A 6,000-nucleotide genomic window follows, 5' to 3' on the forward strand; every position below is an offset into this window, starting at 1 on the left:
TGTGAGTAAGACCTTTAACCAGGTCAACATTCACTAGGTCGCAGGGCCAGGCGGATTACCAGGATGTTTACTCCGACATGCGCTGACCAACTGGCAAGTGTCTTCACTGACATTTCAACCTGTCCCTGACCGAGTCTGTAATACCAACATGTTTCAAGCAGACCACCATAATCCCTGTGCCCATGAACACCAAGGTAACCTGTCTAAATGACTACCGACCCGTAGCACTCACGTCTGTAGTGATGAAGTGCTTTGAAAGGCTGGTCATGGCTCACATCAACACCATTATCCCAGAAACCCTAGACCCTCTCCAATTTGCATACCGCCCCAACAGATCCACAGATGATGCAATCTCTATTGCACTCCACACTGCCCTTTCCCACCTAGACAAAATAAACACCTACGTGAGAATGCTGTTCATTGACTACAGCTCAGCGTTCAACACCGTAAGGCCCTCAAAGCTCATCACTAAGCTAAGGACCCTGGGACTAAACACCCCCTCTGCAACTGGATCCAGGACTTCGTGTCGGGCTGTCCCCAGGTGGTGAGGGTAGGTAACAACACATCTGCCATGCTGATCCTCAACACGGGGGCCCCTCAGGGGTGCGTGCTCAGTCCGCTCCTGTACTCCCTGTTCACCCATGACTGCATGGCCAAGCACGACTCCAACATCATCATTAAGTTTGCCAACGACACAACAGTGGTAGGCCTGATCACAGACAACGATGAGACCGCCTATAGGGAGGAGGTCAGAGACCTGGCAATGTGGTGCCAGGACAACAACCTCTCCCTCAACGTGATCAAGACAAAGGAGATGATAGTGGACTACAGGAAAAGGAGGGCCGAGCATGCCCCCATTCTCATTGACAGAGCTGTAGTGGAGCAGGTTGAGAGCTTCAAGTTCCTTGGTGTCCACATCACCAACGAACTTGCATGGTCCAAACACACCGAGACAGTTCTGAGGAGGGCATGACAATGCCTATTCCCCCTCAGGAGACGGAAAAGATTTGGCATGGGTCCTCAGATCCTCAAAAAGTTTTACAGCCGTACCATCGAGAGCATCCTCACTGGTTGCCTCACCGCCTGGTATGGCAACTGCTCGGCCTCCAACCACAAGACACTACAGAGGGTAATGCGTACGGCCCATTACATCACTGGGGCCAAGCTTCCTTTCATCCAGGACCTCTTTAACAGGCGGTGTCATAGGAAGGCCCTGGAAATTGCCATAGACACCAGCCACCCTAGTCATAGAATGTTCTCTCTGCTACTGCACAGCAAGCGGTACTGGAGCACAAAGTCTAGGTCCAAAAGGCTTCTTAACAGCTTCTACCCCCAGCAATAACACTCCTGAACAGCTAACCCCCCCATTGGCTCTGTACCGGTATCCCCTGTATATAGCCTAGTTACTATTATTTTATTGTTGCTCTTTAATTATTTGTTATTTTTCTGTTTCCTTTTTCCTTTTTTTATTGTTTACTTCAGTTTATTTAAAAAGTTCGAAATTATTTAGTAAAGTTCTAAATGATAAATTACCAGTTATAAATTATTTCTTATTTTTTGCCCGTGACAAATAAAATTGTATTTTGTTTTGTTTGAATAGTACTGAAGTACTAGTATTATACAATAGGGACTGAGAGTACTGAAGTTGTCACGTTCCTGACCTGTTTTCTGTTTATTTTGTATGTGTTTAGTTGGTCAGGGCGTGAGTTGGGGTGGGCATTCTATGTTTTGTGTTTCTATGTTTAGGTCAGGTGTAATTAGCCTTATATGGTTGTCAATCAGGGACAGGTGTTTGACGTTTCCTCTGATTGAGAACCATATAAAGGTAGGCTGTTCACACTGTTTGTTTGTGGGTGATTGTCTTCCGTGTCTGTATGTGTACCACAAGGGACTGTTTCGTTTGTCGTTTCTTATATGTAGTCTGTTCCTGTTCGTGCGTTCTGCGTAATTTGTAAGTTCTCAAGTTCAGGTCTGTCTACATCGTTTATTTGTTTTTTTAGTTTGTTGAAGTATTTTCGTGTTTTCGTCTTTACTTTAATAAACGTCATTATGTCAAACTATCACGCTGTGCTTTGGTCCAATCCCTACTCCTCCTCTTCTTCCGAAGAGGAGGAGGACAACCGTTACAGAATCACCCACCAACCATGGATCAAGCAGCGTGAGAGGAACCATCAACAGCGGCCAAAGAACCAGGACTCGTGGACATGGGAGGAAATATTGGACGGAAAAGGACCCTGGGCTCAGACAGGGGAATATCGCCGCTCTGTTGAAGAGAGGGAGGCAGCTAAAGCCCAGGAGCGGTGGTATGAGGAGGCAGCAAGGAGACGTGGCTGGAAACCCGAAAAGAAACCCCAAAAATTTATTGGAGGGGGGCTAAAAGGGAGAGTGGCGAAGTCAGGTAGGAGACCTGCGCCCACTCCCTGTACTTACCGTGGAGAGAGAGAGTACGGGCAGACACCGTGTTACGCAGTAGAGCGCATGGTGTCTCCTGTACGTGTGCATAGCCCGGTGCGGGTTATTCCACCTCCCCGCACTGGCAGGGCTAGAATGAGCATTGAGCCAAGTGCCATGAAGCCGGCTCTACATATCTGGCCACCAGTACGTCTCCTCGGGCCGGCTTACATGGCACCAGCCTTACGCATGGAAGTACTATTACAATATAATAGGGACTGATTGTATTATACTAGTACTTCAGTACTATCAGTCCCTATTGTATTATACTAGTATTTCAGTACTTTAGGGACTGATAGTACTAAAGTACAAGAACAATACAATAGGGACTGATTGTACTGAAGTACTAGTATAATACAATAGGGACTGATAGTACTGAAGTACTAGTATAATACAATCAAATCAAATCAAGCTTTATCTATACAGCACATTTCAGACATGGAATGCAACACAATGTGCTTTACAGGAAAAAACAAAAAACGATGAAAATAAAGCTGAAATATTTGCTAAACAACGAACATAAGATAAAAACAAAAGAATGACACAAACTAAACAACTAAAAAGCATCCTAAGGAAAGCTAAGTAAAACATATTTAAAATATCTCTTTTAAATATGCCCACAGTTTCAGCCCCCCTCAGGTTCTCTGGCAGGCTATTCCAGAGGTTGGGGGCATAATAACTAAAGGCTCCCTCTCCATGTCTCTTGGTCCTAGGCTTTAGGATAGTTATAAGGCCAGTGTCAGAGGAGCTGAGGGACTTACTGGGTACATAACTTAAAAGCATGTTTGACATGTATTGGGGTGCACACTAATGGATTGATTTAAAAAACAATCTTAATATGAATTCTAAAACTCACAGGCAGCCAGTGCAGAGACCTTAAAACCGGTATAATGTTTGCTCTCCGTCTGGACTTGGTCAGTACCCGTACTGCAGCATGTTGTATGTTTTGCAGTTGACCAATGGCTTTCTTGGGTAGACCAGACAGGAGAGCATTACAGTGGTCAAGCATGCTTGTAAGAAAAGCATGGATGAGATTCTCCGTATCAGCTTTTCTTTATTGCCCGTGAATTGAAATGTGCAGCCAGATTCTCTCTCTGTGCTTTGGCTCCAACAATAAGTACCTCGGTCTTGTCTTGATTTAGCTGGTGGAAATTGTTAGCCATCCAAGTATTTAAATCACTAATACAGTCAAATAATTGGAGCTAAAATTCTCTGGTGACACAAAAATGTCAATTTGTGTATCATCTGCGTAGCAGTGAAAATCAATGCTGTGCTTTATGATAACATATATAAACTGAACAGTACAGGACCCAAAATCGAACCTTGTGAAATGCCACATGTGATACGTATTTTTATGTTCACCAAGGGTGACAAAAAAACTCTCCACCGGTTAAACCAATTTAGGCCTGGACCGGAGAGGCCAACCCTACTCTCCAGTATGTCCAGAAGGACATCATGGTCAACAGTACAATACAGACCGATAGTACTAAAGTACTAGTATAATCAGGGGCGCAACTTTGGTTTTAGAAGTGGGGGTGACATAATAAAATAAAATACATGCATTATATGGGGGTAGATCAGATTTAATATTGAAGATAATTGTGGCTTCCGTCAATGTAATTGTGTGCATAATTTACAATCCCCCATATATATGTTTAACTTTCACTAGTAAAATCTAATAATATCAACTTGAAGACCCCTGTATGGGTATAGAAGGACTGGGAAGAAACTCATCCTAGTATATCTGACTCATTCTTTGATATCTGAGGTGGAGGCAACAAAGGTTTAAGGATAAGGGTGAGTGGACGGTTTGGGATTGGGCAAGTCTTTCTCACACACTCTTTCTCTTTGACTCTGATCCATCCAGAGGCTGTAGTGGGCGTGCCATGGGACAGGAAGAAGATCCCCTGGGTAGACGGCGAGACTGTGATTCTCCTGGAGCTCTGGGGAGACGACACTGTGCAGCAGAACCTGAAGCGCTGCCCGCACAACGGTCACGTATACTCTGACATTTCAGAAAATGTCAACATCCGTGGTTATTACAGAACTGCAGAGCAGTGCCACACCAGGATAAAGCGCTTGAAAGCCAGCTATCGGCAGTGCCAAGAAACCATCAGGTAACCATTGCGTTTCAGTTTCTGTTATTGATACATTTGTAATTTAGCTAATGTGAATTGGATTACAGATTGCAAAATTAGATTCAATCTCTCTCTACCTGTGCTGTTCCTAGTTCATCTGAGCAGGTTGATTTGAAGTTCTACGATATTTTGGAGCAAATACTTGAGAGGCAGCCTCCCTCCAGCAGCACAGTGGTGACAGACTTGACCAATGACATATCAGAGGAATCAAACAGTGACTCACTTCAAGGTAAAAGTTCAGCTCATTTCAAACTATGCAAACTATCTAATGACACTGCATGGGTATGCCAGATTGAACCCTGTTTGTTACATCATATTTAGCTACTGGTTCTACTGTAGGTGCCGTCCCCTCAACACAAGTTGCATTGCCAAGTCTAAACAGGGACACTTTCATGTAAATGTACATTTTTCATGGGAGATTCTGTTACAGAGGCGTGTAAATGTTTTTTTTAGGCTGGATCATGTTGCTGAATTGTACTGTTTTGTTGTATGTTTTAATTATGTAATGATTGTTGCTGCCTTCCTGTCCAGGTCTCCCTTGAAAAAGAGACTCTGGGTCTCAATGGCCTTTTCCTGTTTAAATAAAGATAAAATAAAAATGTATTTAGAGTCTACAGAAGCGGACAACTACACCACTTCTGAGAGGATCACACCAGGCTCGTGGTCGGATCCTGAGACCCTGGCCCTCATTGACATCTGGGTGGAGGACGAGGTTCAGAGGGTGCTGAGAGACTTTGTCCACAACGGCCCCATCTACATGGACATATCAGAAAAGATGCATGACCAAGGGTACTCCAAGACCCCAGAGCAGTGTCGTTGGAAAGTCAAGTCCATGAGGAACATCTTCCGTCAGTGCTACGACAGGAAAAAGTATGTGTGTACAAAACAGGTTTAAATTGGACACCTTCTGATGTTTTTATGTTGATATTAATTTACAGAAACATGCAAATAAGTGTACTCTAATCTAACCCATAGCCAGAATACTGCATCCCCCCAAAAATTTCGGGACACTTTTTTTTCTCATCAAAATGGCTTTCTTTTCTGTCTGGTCTTCTTAGATGTGGAAGAAATAGAGTGGAATACAAGTTCTACAATCAGCTGGAGCGTGAAGCGGCCTCCATTGATGAGTATGATGAAAGAGACGATCAAACAGTAGACCAGGACACAGGTACGGTGGTAATACAGACAGTTGTCTGTTTACACTGAAGACTCAGTCAATCCAATCAGCAGAGCGGTAGCTAAGATCTGGAGGTTTCCAATATATATGTTTCCGGGAGCAGGTGCTGATGGGATGAGATGCACCCCGTGGTTGGAGCCAGAGACGCTGGCCCTCATTGAGCTGTTGTTACGAATCCCGCCGAGGATGGTGCCTCTTCCCGTTCGGGCGGCGCTCGGCGGTCGTCGTCTCCGG

The sequence above is a fragment of the Salvelinus fontinalis genome, chromosome 11, assembly GCF_029448725.1.
Source record: "Salvelinus fontinalis isolate EN_2023a chromosome 11, ASM2944872v1, whole genome shotgun sequence".
Classification (NCBI taxonomy): domain Eukaryota; kingdom Metazoa; phylum Chordata; class Actinopteri; order Salmoniformes; family Salmonidae; genus Salvelinus; species Salvelinus fontinalis.